Source organism: Physeter macrocephalus, chromosome 9, assembly GCF_002837175.3.
Source record: "Physeter macrocephalus isolate SW-GA chromosome 9, ASM283717v5, whole genome shotgun sequence".
NCBI lineage: Eukaryota > Metazoa > Chordata > Mammalia > Artiodactyla > Physeteridae > Physeter > Physeter macrocephalus.
The window spans coordinates 19,630,927-19,645,242 of NC_041222.1; the positions used below are offsets into that span (position 1 = coordinate 19,630,927).

Sequence of the window (14,316 nt, forward strand, 5' to 3'; positions counted from 1 at the left end):
TTCATACCAAATAACATGCATAAATATAAATTCACATACATACATAGAATGATAAAACAGATGAATCAGCTGATTGATGAATCTGGGTAAAGGGCATATGAGGGTTCTTTGTACTATTCTTGCAACTTTTCTGTAGGAAACATTTGAAATTATGTTAAAATGTTATAAAAATAAGGTACAGACCTCTTGTAGTATGATTCTAAGTTTGAAAGGTTAAAATGTTAAAATATATTTCTTTACCTTATTTATATACATAGGAAAAAACTGGAAGGAAATACAATAAAATACTTTCAATGATTATGTCCCCGTTTAAGTTTTAGGGGTTATTATAAAATTTCTTATTTATATTTTAAAAATGTTCTGTTTTCCTACTACACTTGGAATAACGTCCAATGACTTCAAATGTCCATTGACCTCTTCAGAGGGAGGTATTGTTTATCACTACATCTAAATAGCCACTCTCCTCTTCCCCATCACATCCTGTCCCCTTTTTCTGGGTTTGTAGTGTCAGCTCCTTTTAATGGCAGAATGTTGGAAACAAACAAACATCCAATCTCAAGGAAGGAGTATATATATTATCATACAGCTATATTCTGAACTATCAGGCAGTCTACACTCTGGAAAATCTGTATTATGTGTTATTTCCCAAAAAGAGCTTGGCTCTCCTGTTTCCTGGCTTGCCATCAAGCTATTAGAATAAATTCCTTTCTTCTTTAGCTTTCTTCCCTTTCCTTTTGGGCAACTGGAGATAGCCAACAGAGCCCAGAGTTCAATTTCCATTGCTTCTTTGCTTATTAACTGTACAACTTTAGTCATCTTTCAAGTAATTGAAACTGAACTGTAGTTTTTCCATCCATAAAGTGGGAAAAGTAGTAGTGCCTCGAGGGGTTATTGAAGGATCAAGGGGACGGAAGCACTTACGGCCTTAAGCAAAGCACCCACTTCACTGTGAGGGTCAAATGTCGGTTCTCTTGAGAACTCTTATTTACCCCTTTTTGTGACATCCACATGGTCCCCAGGCAGAACTAGCTGCTTAATCCTTGGTGCTCCAGTGGCTTTTTCTTCTTTTTCCTATGAGAGCATTTGCCAGGGTGGGTTGAGATTTTTCTTTTTATAAGTTTCTCTTCCCTAGCTGGGCTGAGAGCTTTTCCATGAGCACAAATGTGCCACTTTTATCTCTGTATCCCCAGTGCCTAGCACAGAGTCTGGCGAACAGCAGAGCTCAATATAAGCCTATAGAAAGTGGGGAATTCCAGTTCTAATGACATTTCTCTCATGAAATCTTTTGATACTCTAACTAGGAATAATTTTTCCCTCTGGTGAGAACTGAGTGCTCTGATCACATTCTGCCTTGAACTGTAGTTATTTGTGAGTATTTTTTTCTTTTTAATTTACCTTGCACCCCCTCATGTAAGGCCCCAGTCATATGATTGCGGGAACTGCATCTTATTCATCTCTGAAACCCCAGCAGTGTCTGGCCCATGCATTCTATCATTTGTTTAAGATAAAATTCTTGGGGCTTCCCTGGTGGCACAGTGGTTGAGAGTCCGCCTGCCGATGCAGGGGACACGGGTTCGTGCCCCGGTCCGGGAAGATCCCACATGCCACGGAGTGGCTGGGCCCATGAGCCATGGCCGCTGAGCCTGCGTGTCCGGTGCCTGTGCTCCGCAACGGGAGAGGCCACAACAGGAAGAGGCCCAGTACGGCAAAAACAACAAAAAACGCCATACAATTCTTGAGCAAGGAGCAAGAGATATGACTCAAGCATTTAATATACAATACAGTTCTTGCCTTTTTTATGTAGGCCTGTTCAGCAAACCACTTGCCTATTGCACAATGAATCCGAGGGTGGGGTTGCTTTCAATGTTAAAATCAGTCAGGGTTACCAGAAGTCATTCACCTACCTCTGAATAAAAAACATTAATTCACAACTTACCTCAAATCCAGCCCTCTCTGTTTTACCAAAAATGTCAGGATAAGAATCTGAATCATTAAACATATGCAAAATAAAATACAAACTCTGAGCAGGACAAGGGTTATTGGAACTGATGGGAAGATAAAATCTGGAATAAATGATAGGATTATAGCTCCCAAGGTCACAAAAGTTTTTAAAAAGTTGTCTGACCTTAGCGGCAATTACGTTACACTACTACTTATGGCTATTTAAGATTAATTGCATTGGTTGGCATTATGTTATATTAAACTTACACTGTGGATATAGGACAGCTGAATAGAGAGATTTGCCGAAGTCCAGTAGCACCTTGGTGAATTTTTTTATCTATTGAACAAATGTTTACTGAGCTTCTATCATGTGGCAGCTCTATGGTAGAAATGGCTGATAAGAGGTATATATGACAGACCCTGCCCTTGCTTTCATTTTCTTCTTTCTTGCTATTAAGTAATCCAAGTTGATTGTATTTATCCTGGTCACTAAACCTGCAGATTTGCCGTGAGGAATAAAGAGAATATTGATATAGCATTCAGATGTTTTGATAGGTACTGTGTAAGAACTCTGTATGATTAGTCGCCAGCACAATATTAATGTGTTAAAAATCAACCATGAAATTGCATTTCTAAGGCCCTTTTGCTTTTGACTTTAATATTTCTTAATAGACAAGTCCACCAACTCTCATTTGATTATCAGTTTTAAAAACTAAACTTGGGGCTTCCCTGGTGGCGCAGTGGTTGCGCGTCCGCCTGCCGATGCAGGGGAACCGGGTTCGCGCCCCGGTCTGGGAGGATCCCACATGCCGCGGAGCGGCCGGGCCCGTGAGCCATGGCCGCTGAGCCTGCGCGTCCGGAACCTGTGCTCCGCAACGGGAGAGGCCACGGCAGAGGGAGGCCCGCATACCACAAAAAAAAAAAAAAAATTAAACTTGTTTTCACCATTTAATAGAGAAATAGTGTTTTGATTCCTCTTAGAATATAAATGCTCCACTCTGAGTGATGTTTCATAGAGTTGTTTTTCTTTAATATCCTTATTTCCTCCTCAATCTCACAGAACATAAGAACTAGAAGGGTACTTGGGTATCATCTAACCTAATGCTGGTCAAACATTTCCATTCTTTGCATAACATTTGAAAGTGCCTAGGGACTTCCCTGGTGGTCCAGGGGCTAAGACTCTGTGCTCCCAATGCAAGGGGCCTGGGTTCAATCCCTGGTCAGGGAACTAGACCTCACATGCTGCAACTAAATATCCCGCACACCACAACGAATATCCCGTGTGCCACAACTAAGACCCGGAGCAGCCAAAAAAAAAAAAAAAAAAAAACTTTCCCAATTAAAAAAAACAAGTGCCTCTTTTCTGAAGACCCAAGGTTCTGGAAAATTTTTGCATACCAAACTGTATTTCATTATTAATTACTAATATTTCATTTTTCTCATTTTCATTAAAGACGTTACTGCTAATCACGGCTTCCATTTATTATGAGGCAATTAGAATTATGGCAGTGTGGCTATTGATTCTGGAACCCAAATTACTTGGGTTTGAATCTTCCCTCCACCATTCACTAGCTGAGCAACGTTGACCAAATTTCTTAACTCTCTGTGCCTCAGTTTCCTCATCTGCACATGAATGATAACAACAGTACGTATCTCATAGAGTTGTGAGGATTCCTACATTATTGCAGCCCCCAAAAAGAAAAGGGCCCCTTTGTTATCTTGTCAGACCTAAAGAGGCTTCTCTATTAGGTTTCTAAAAAAATATTAGAAATACTTTAGCTTGTGATTACTCATTACTACCTTTCAAGACTCCAACGAGTTTCTAGGGAATTGCTATTTGAGAATAAACTTCTCTTTAAAGATGAGGAACTTGAAACTCAGAGAAGTGAGCTGCTTGAGGACTCCCAGCTTGTTAGGGCCAGACTGGCACTGGAGCCTGGAACTTCAGATTGGAGGATTGTGCATCTATCAGGCTAATTAGAAGCCTGTTCATAAAGGTCACAAATACACCCAGATCATGTGGTGTGAAACAGACATAGGATGGAAACATTAGAAGCACTTACTGTCATGGGTTCTGTGCCCACCGAAAGCAACCAAGTATTGAAATTCCATTTCATTTGGAATAACAGAAGCCCCTTGACATCTATAAGGAATATCTCCAGAATTTGGAGATTCCAAATTATCAAATATCACTGCAGAATATAACTTCCTTCAGAAAATGCATTAAAGGATAACCGAGGAGTTAAAGTAACCCCATAAAACCCTTAATAAAGTCTATACATATTACACTTTTAAAATAGATACTGCCATAGAAATAAAGTTGACACTATATGCTAATATTATTACTGAAACAAAGCAAACCATGAGCTTACCTGAATGTACAAAACTTCAGGGATGACGATGGGTGCCAATGACTTCTGCTGCCCAGTGAAGGGCTGACGGATGGAGCAGTGATCAGGAGTGGCCACACGGCAGGGTGAAGTCAGCAAGGCCCAGTACAGAGCTCCCCCACTAACTGCAGACTCTGGGCCCTCAACTAGACTTACCTACTGGGTGCTGAGTGGCCTTCTCAGCCGGTCCCGACGGTTTCCTAGTCCTGTCTCAACCTACTACCCATAACTACCTGTCATGAGCCATCTGGGAAGCTCCTAGGAGTGGAGATTTGAGAATGATAAACCCAAGAATGCCAGTGGACTGTTGTACTTAGTGCTGCTTAATATTCATATATAATGCTGAAGGGACTGTAAATGGATACACTCTTTGGGAGGACAATTTAATATTTCATTATTATAAGTTTTCAAAAATATCCATTTCCTTTAATCAGTAAATCCACATCTAGAAATCTACTGTATGGGAATAATTAGAGACACACGGACAAAGAGATATTCAGAGCTGTCTAGCAGCAGTATACTATAGCAAAATATAGGAAATAATCTCAATGCCCATCAACAGGGAACTGATTTAAAAAATTATTGTATATTTATACACTGGAAAACTGCACAGCCATTACGAATGATATTTTCGGGTAAAATTTATTGATGTGGGAAAATACTTATAACACCGAGTCAAAAAATCAGAATACAAATCTATACATGCACATTATGATCCCATTTATATCAAAAACTTTATGTCTTCAAGTAGAAGATTGAAAGGGAATACACCAAAATATAAACAGTGGTGTATTTAGAGGTGGGATTATAAGTGATTTTTATTTTTCTGTATATTATATCGTTTCTACACTAAGTATGTAGTACCTTTTATTTATTTATTTATTTATTATTTTTAAATTTTATTTATTTATTTATTTTTGGCTGCATTGGGTCTTTGTTGCTGTGTGTGGGCTTTCTCTAGTTGTGGCGAGCGGGGGCTACTCTTGGTTGCCGTGTGCGGGCTTCTCATTGCGGCGGCTTCTCTTGTCGCAGAGCACGGTCCCTAGAGCACAGGCTCAGTAGTTGTGGCTCGTGGGCTTTAGAGTGCAGGCTCAATAGCTGTGGCGCACGGGCTTAGTTAGTTGCTCCGCAGCACGTGGGATCTTCCTGGACCGGGGCTTGAACCCGTGTCCCCTGCATTGGCAGGCGTATTCTTAACCACTGCGCCATCAGGGAAGCCCTGTAGTACCTTTTAAATCAACTACCTTTGTTAAATAATACATGTACATATTTACAAAATTAAATATGGAATGAAAAGAAATCCAGACACTTAGTTCCTCTTCACATAAACAACACTATTAACAGTTTTTTGTGTATCATTCCAGAGATTCTATGGTGTAGGAGTGGGGTGTCATGTGTGGGTATATATATGTGTGTGTATTACATTCATTCCTTAACAAATGGAAGAATACTGCAAATACTGTTTTATATTTCACTTTTTTCACTTAGCAGTACAGTTTGGAGATCATTCCACACTAGTAAATATACAGCTACTCAGTTGGCTGCCTAGTATTCCGTAGAATGAATGGAAACATAATTGGTTTAATCAATCCTCTATTGATGGAGGATTTAAGTTGTTTACTATCTTTTGTTATTACAAACAATGCTACCATAAACAGCCTTGTCTATGTGTCTTTAAGCACAGGTACAGGCATATCTGTACAGTGAATTCCTTGATATAGAATCATTGAGTCAAAGGCTTATACAGAAAAAATCCATACTCAAATTTTAAACATTTATTTAATGATCATAGCACATGATCCAGAAAGTTTTTTTTAAAACATAAAATATAATAATAAAAAATATAATAATCCTAAATATCTCGTTTATTTAAAAATATGATTATTTTGTTTCATTTATCATGATGTGTCTTTCCACTATAAAATAAACAGCAATTTGTTGCTGTTTACTGCAGAGGCTATGTCTATCTTACCCGTTATAAGTATCTCCAGTATCTCCAGTATGAAATGGTGTCTGACCCATCCTAAGTAATTCAACAAATACTGATGGGATAAATGAATGAATGAAAAAATTTAAATGCAGTTTTCATTACTGGTCACTCATAATAATATCACATCCTTGTCTTAAGTCAAGTATTCTAGAAGCAGAGCCTGAGACAGGGTTTTGGGTGTGAGGGACTTATTGAGGGCATGCGCATCACCCTGTCTGTAAGGGAATGAGGAAGCAGGATGGGACAAGCAAGCAGTCAGGTAAAGATGTCACCTCAGGTAAAGTCTAGCCTTGGCCTGACCCAAGGGGAGCTCTGGAGCATAAATTGCACCACAGAGTTGGTCCCATCCTGAGGTGAGGTGCTGGATATTTTAACCCCTCATCAATCAGTTTTGGGGCTGCAGGCTGAGAGTGAGGGGAACATAACCTCCTAGGAGAGTCAGCTCCTGTGCTGCAGAGGGCAATTTCTGGAGACAGGAACCACAGTGAGTCATTAGCAGTGAACATGCACCGCAGTTGGGGGATAGCCAGGCACCAACAGGGCACCAACAGTGTCCACTACACCAACTCAACCACTTCCTAGTTTTATTCACATAAAAGAATTAATTTGTAAATATACTCATTGTTCCTCCTAGCTATTGATTCTAAAATTCCTTATTCCTTATCTAATATACATATATGTGCAGGAAGGTAAGCAAATAAATTCGTCGTTTCCCCTAAATAATAAAGGTTGGCACAGTATTATCTTCTAATAAAATGTGCTTGCTTCCTTTAAAAAATATACTCAACACACAGCAAAATAAATAAAATAAATTTAGCAAAAGAAAAAACGAGTTAAATTTAGTTCAACTTTTGGCAAAGAACTAAGTAATACTTTCATGTTCTCAAGTACATATTTTCCTGATTTGGACTTCGTTAATGGATTGTGATTGGTGATTGTGCTTGAATTTTGACAAATGTCAGTGTTTTTTTAAAAAATTTATTTTATATTGAGGTAATGTTGGTTTATAACATTATGTTTCATGTGTACAACCTTCTATTTCTACTTCTGTGTACACTACAATGTGCTCACCACCAAAAACTTAGTTTCCATCTGTCACCATTCCCCGTCCCCGCACACCTTCCCCTCTGGTAACCACTACTCTGTTCTTTGTATCTGTGTGGTTTTGTTTGGTTTGGTTTGTTCATTTATTTTGGATATGTTTGTTTTTTATATTCCACATATGGGTGAAATCATATGGTATTTGTCTTTCTCCATCTGACTTATTTCACTAAGCATAATACCCTCTAGTTTCATCCATATTGCAAATGGCAAGATTTCATCTCTGTTTATGACTTAGTGGTATTCTTTTGTAGATATGTATCACATCTTCTTTATCCATTCAACTGTTGATGGGCACTTAGGTTGTTTCCATTTCTTCGCTTTTGTAAATAATGCTGTGATGAACATAGGGGTGAATATATCTTTTCAAATTAGTGTTTTTGTACTCTTTGGATAAATACCTAGAAGTGGGTAGTTCTATTCTTAATTTTTTGAGGCATCTCCATACTGTTTTCCAAAATGGCTGCACCAATTTACATTTCTACTAACAGTATATGAGGGTTCCCCTTTCTCCACAAACTCACCAACACTTGTTATTTTTTGCCTTTTTGATAACAGCCATTCTGACAAGTGTGAGGTGCTATCTCATTGTGGTTTTGATTTGAATTTCCCTAATAATTAGTGATATTGAGTACCTTTACATGCATCTCTTGGCAATCTGTGTGTTGTCTTTGGAAAAATGCCTCTTCATCTCCTCTGCCCCAAATGTCATTGTTTTACAGGTTTTCTTTTTCTGAGGTTTCTGAAATATTGGCTTCTAGTTTCAAAACACTCCCTGTTTAGGCAGCAGTTAGCGTAACTCCAAACACATACCAGAGGTGACTGATAATTAGAAAGAAACCTAAAGATCGATTAATCCAAAACTCTAAGTTTACAGGTATAGAAACTGAGGCTCAGAAAAAGGAAATGACTTAGCTAAGGCTGCATGTGTGTTAGAAGGTAGAAACAGGGTTGGACCCCGGTCATCTAGTTCCCCTTCTAAGCTCTCGAAATGACTGACTACTGGTTCCCACAAAGGTACGTTAAGCCACAGACATGGGTTTAGCTTGGATTAAAACTTCTTGTTTCTTTTTTATAGCCTTGACAGTTTTTTCCCAGTGACAATCAACTCTGGAAAAAACCCAACAACTTCGGGAATGAAAATTTTCTGTGTACCCACTACAGTGTATTCAAGTGTGAAATGGGACAAAGACCAGAACAGGTTAGACTTGGATGCTGTGTGGGGAAATTCCTTGACACCTGAGCATTTTGGATTATTCAGGAAATGAATTAGAGACTTGGCTTTCCTCTGTATTGTTGCTCTTGGAATTGCCATGAGGCCAGGGAGAGAAATGGGTCTCACACTAATTATTTACAACAACTTTCCAGGGGGATCAGAGTTTGTCCTCCGTGAACAGATTTTAAGATTCCAGCCCTTCTGCATCTTCATCCTAAGGAGGCTGGGCTCTGACAGGTTACTCTGTCTCAAGGGAGCAGTGGAAGTCTCAAGGCGAGACATCGACACAGAAGGGTAATTACAGTCTTTAGACAGAATAGGGTTATACTTAATTAACAGAGTTGCTTGGTCCCCAAGGGGTCAACACTTGCACAACTTTTTTGGTGGATAAGACGGAAGAAAGCAGACATTTCTAAGTCTAAGAGGATGTTTGGAAGTCTTTCTTGGGCCTATAATTTTAAGAGGGCTGTGTGGTTAAATGCAAATGTATGAGCTCAGCCCTCTTGAGCTCTGACCTTCCAGGAAGGAGAAAGAAGCTCATTTTATAGACAAGGAAACAGGCATAGAGGGGAGGTGACTAGCCAAGGCCACAGAGCTGGTAAACAAGTCAAACCTGAGCCATAAAACCTTAGCTGCTACTCTGCCTCCAAGATGACCAAGATGCATTTCCTAGTGTTTTCTTCCTTTCTAATCCTCTAGATAATAATAATCTAGATAAATCAAAGAAAGCATTTGGTATGACCAAAGTAGGAGTCTACCTTGGTTTCTTTAGTTTGTTTTATTGTGTTTTTTTGCCAAAAGGTATAAACCCATTTTGTTTTTTCCTATCCCAGGAAAAATAGGCTCCATCCCTCACATCTTTGCCAAAGGCCACCTCCTTGGGAATTTCTCATTCCCCTGTATGCTAGGATTCTCCCCTTTTAAACATTCAGGTCATTTCTATGTTTATAAACTCTATATTTGTATCAGGCCTGCTCTGAATTTTCAGGGTCTGGCATCTAGTAAAGGCTCAATAAATGCTGGCTGTAATGAATTCAGGCTGACCTGAGCAGGGCAGTGGCACAGTGAGCACCCTGAGACAGCAGAGTTCTCGTGGGCTCAGCTGCTCTGGGAGGCTCCTTCCTCCTACAGCCCCTGGATCCAAGTGACATATCCACAGCTCAGTAGGGAAGAGATAGACAGGCCCAAGTCTCAGGCACAATACACAGGAGGCACTTGTCTAGCTCCTCTACTATTTCTGGGCAGGACAACTCTGCTCCTCCATGCTCTGTGCTGCCTAGAAACCCTCCAGCCAGTAATCATTCTTAGGTTTCAAGTGTATAGCTCTCAGTTCCCCTTCCCTTGAGAGGGTTAGGCTTGGTGCCTGGGACGACATGCCTCATATTCTCTCTGAATAAAATAAAATTAATACCCTTTGCCCAATAGCATTTGCCATTTATCAATCCCTCCTTTTAAAATATATATTATTACATTTTCTTGCTATCTTTAAAATTACCCTGTGAGCTAATTTTGCACCCATTTTACATATGGGAAAACCAAGGATTGCTGAGGTTAAATAATGTGCTGAAATACACACCCCAGTAAGAGCGAGGACTCAAACCTGGGACGTTTGACTCCAGATCTCATGTTTTCCCCACGTGGGAACAAGGACCATATCTCATGTACTTTGTAACCTATGTAGTGCTTCATAAAGAGTCCTATCCCTTACTGAATGGAATGAAAGGGCTTTCCTATTGATAGAAGCCAGCTGCACAAATCACACCCAAGAAGCACCATGAGAGGCGATTCAATAGGAAGGGGGTTGTGGACCAGGGCTTGACTGTATCCATTATCTGTATGCCTACTGCTAACCTTCTGGGGCCAGTAAACTTTTCACCAATGATTCAAAGCGAAGAATTTCCGATTCCAATAGGACTATAAACCTCATCTGTGTGCTTAAGGCTGGGAAATCTTTTTCCTAAAATATTTGCACCTCACATTGAAATTCTTCCATTCCTTATACTTTATTTTTCCTCCTTTATTAATTCATTTTGTAAATATTTATTGTCTACCATGTGCCAGGTACAATTCTAGGCACTTCATCCCATCTCATCCTCCACCTTCCTTCATCCATTCATTCATTCCTTGAAGTCACTTATTATTAACTGTGTATAAGGCATGGATTTTCATTTGTTCTACATTTTTATTGAACTATCTCTGGGATAATTAGGGAAGAAAGTGAGAAATTTAGCGGCAGTTTTCCCAACCAGCTCCAAGTACCTGCCCCACAGAGATGGCAGTGGGGAGAGGGGGGTGGTTAGGTCCAAATGCACACAGCAGTGAACGGAGTTGAGTTTCAGCCATGCCTTTTACTGACTGTATGATGTGGGGAAACCACTTACTGTCTCAAGAGTCTTGGTTTTATCCTCTGCAAAATGAGGATTACACCACTTACTGCATAGGGCTGTGGAGGATCATATGGGAATTCAAGCAAAAGTGTCTACTCTAGCAAAAGGCTCACTGTGGCCAAAGTTCTCAGCACATGAAATGATGATGTCAGTCCCCAGGCAGCTTTCTTCCTGCCAACACCACCAAGCAGGCGGCTCGGAGGCATCTTGACAACATCGGGCAGCACATGATCTCCCCTAGTCACCTCAGAGAGGCTGTGAGGCAGGGTTACGTTAGGGCAAAAGGCAGTCCAGTCACAGCCTTTGTCTTTATCAGCCTGAGCAGCAACACAGTCTTGGAGCACAAGGCAGTGACATTCCAATTCCCTGACTGAACACTCAAGGAAGGGGGTTCTTGGAAAGAGATGAGGGTGGGAGGGGGCTGACTGGCAGATCGGCAGCCTTTTCTGCTCCACTTGCATTTCCCTTTCAGTAGCTGCCTGTTTCCCAGACCTCTTCAGAAGAGCTGAGCTGCTTTTGTTTTTGTGATTCTGAGGAACAGCTGGGGCACTGAGGGGCAGGTAGGGACAGGAGGAGTGTATTTGGTCCCCTGCCCCTCCCTGGGAGATGCACTTTTTGCCTCACAGGAAACCCTATGCCTTCCACATGCATGGAGGTGGGCCAACTCCCCGATGTCTAGGACTCAGAATGGAATTTTCAGGAAAGCAAGGCATTCCTGCCCTTTGAAGCTCCCATCCTGTTTTCCATCTGTGTGCACTGCAGTGTGGGTGCTCAGTATGTGTGCTTTATGAATGGAAGTGTCCTCATCTGGGAAAAGTCACAAGAAAGAAGTCTCTTCACCTACTGGCAGACACAATTGTAGCTTCCTTCTGGGCTAGTCTGGGATTGAAAATGTGTTCATTCAGTTATAAACTCACCCAGTAAACACCATATTTAACAAACCATGAGCAGTGCACGCTCATGGTCCTTGCCCTCAATGAGCTAACAAGACAACTGTCTCCTAGAAGGGGTGGTCACTTTGTACTTCTGTAATGGAAACCTGCAGTCAATGGAAACTTCCGATGATGAGAACATCTTTCTCTTCCTCATGCCTGGGCCACTCATCCCATAGAGCTTGAAGCTCTCACATAGGTCTGTGGGACAGGGGATGGGGGAACCTGACCTTGAGCTTTGAGCTTTTTACCCTTCTAAAATGGGGCACAAGATCTCAACTCTGCTGGTCTCTCTCTGATCACAACACAACTTTCTTGAGTCTCAGTTTCCCCATCTGCAAGAGGGAAATAGTAATACTAGTTTCACAGGTTTCAGGTAAGGATGGAACCAGGAGGGTGCCTTGTAAAATGCTCTACACATGTGGGTTTTCCCCATCTGCAAGAGGGAAATAGTAATACTAGTTTCACAGGTTTCAGGTAAGGATGGAACCAGGAGGGTGCCTTGTAAAATGCTCTACACATGTGGGTTATTAGCACTACAGCCAAAAAAACCCCACCTCAAACCAGGGACCATTTGTAGAAACTGCCCTCTATTGATTGGATGACCTTGAGCAAATTATAATACATTAACTCGCTGTGGCTCAGTTTCCTCTTTTGTAAATGGGAGGCCACCTTGTCTGTTCGAATGCAAGATTGAAAATAACGCCGTGGCATGCCCAGCACCGTGTCGGGTACATAAATGGCGCTCAGGCAGTGGTTCTCTCCCCCGCACCATTCCTTGACCTCATTTCCCCGTGGAGGACTGAGTGACAAGCATTTTCCAAGTCTGCTCGACGCCCCCGCCGCCCCATCGCCTCCTGCCCTGCCCCCTGCCACATCCGCAGCTCGAAGAAATGTAGACTTGGAGAAACTTGCGAAGAAGGGAACCAGCCGCCGGAGCCCGCGCACGCGCGCCTGGGCCGCGGCCAGGATCAGCGCCTGCTAGTTACCTTTCACCTAGTTCGGCCGGCGAGCCGCGCGGGGTAACTCGAGGGCAGACGCGGAGCCCAGTGCGCCTGCGCGCAGCTCGCTCCCAGCCGCAGCTGGGCGGCCAGAATGTCTATTTTTTGGTGGTTTCCGCTCCCCTCTGAAATGAAGGGTGTGGGCTTTGTGGATGTGCCCTAATTTCGAGGTCTGTCGGGGCTGGGCACAATCTCAGGCCGGCGGGGCGACCGAGGCCCCCTGAGCCGTCACCCCCGCCCATCCCTTTGCCTCGGACACCGCATAACTTCTCATCCCCCTTCTATCTGTTGTCTTCACGTTCCGCCTTCTTCCACAGCTGGCCGCGATTCAGCTCTGGCCTCTCGGCGCATCGTTTTCCACAAAACGCGGTTAGGAAAGGAGCCCCGGGCTTCCGAATGGAGCACACACCCGCGGAAAAGCCACGTGGGCACAAAGTTAAAGTTCCCATTTCTGCCAGGGAGGGGCCCGGACCTAACGACAGGTTTGAAGTGAAAAGGAGCACATTCTTGAGGTTTTTTTTGTTTGTTTTTTCTTCGCTTTTCAAGTGGCTACGTTGAAGATAGCCGAGGCTGCCGCGCGCCTCGGGGTTACTGCCGGGCACCGGGCGGGGCGTGAGCGGCGCTGGGGGAGGGAAAGACTTCCTCGCCTTCAGACGCCGCAGTCGTAGAAACTCTTTCAATCGTCTGGCGACGTTTTCAGTTCCCAGTCACACAATCCCAACGACGGTTTTCAAGAGTCCTTGTTATCTCTTCTGCTTCAGGGTCCTCCCTCTCCTGACATGCCACCGATTTAGGCGCAGGGAACACGATCTAAGATACGGAATAAGAACCAGATGCGTGCAAAAAACATACCTCTTCTTCCTGTGGCCTGTTCCCGTCTTCCTTCCTCTGGTTCCTGCAGTACAGCAACAAACCCAACCATCGACCTGAGTGATTTAGGATAAGCCCGGTTCCCTCTCCAGGATGGGTATCTTCACGTGTAAGATGTAGGGGTCAGTACGGATGATCCCCCAGGCCCTTCAACATTAAAGTTTAGGTGACGAATCTTAAGATTTTCAATTTCATAATGTTATGTCTCCTCCATTTCAGACAGGGCTAGCAGGGAATGCTGTTAAAGAGAATTACCGTCAGAGTTACAACGTTGTTCCGTGACTGGACATTTCGAGGTTTTCTAGGTTTCCTTGAAATGTCGTGTAACTGTCTCAACACATTACATTTAAGGTTAAGTATATTAGGTCATTTTCCCAATGTACTAATAGACATGAGGGCACCTACCCCAAATTATATTTCTTTGACTCTGCCATTGCCTCCAGCATGGTGTATAATGCAGCCAGTTTATTCTCTTAATGAGTAAAAGA

General features: G+C 42.3%; 1 long non-coding RNA gene across 1 annotated transcript; it reads left to right on the forward strand.

Moving 5' to 3' along the window:
• The first annotated feature begins 13,047 nt into the window (after positions 1 to 13,047).
• LOC114486821 (uncharacterized) lies at positions 13,048 to 13,961 on the forward strand. Its single transcript, XR_003681114.1, has 3 exons — positions 13,048 to 13,128; positions 13,276 to 13,470; positions 13,720 to 13,961. It is a non-coding gene; the product is annotated as an uncharacterized lncRNA (long non-coding RNA).
• The last annotated feature ends 355 nt before the right edge of the window (positions 13,962 to 14,316 follow it).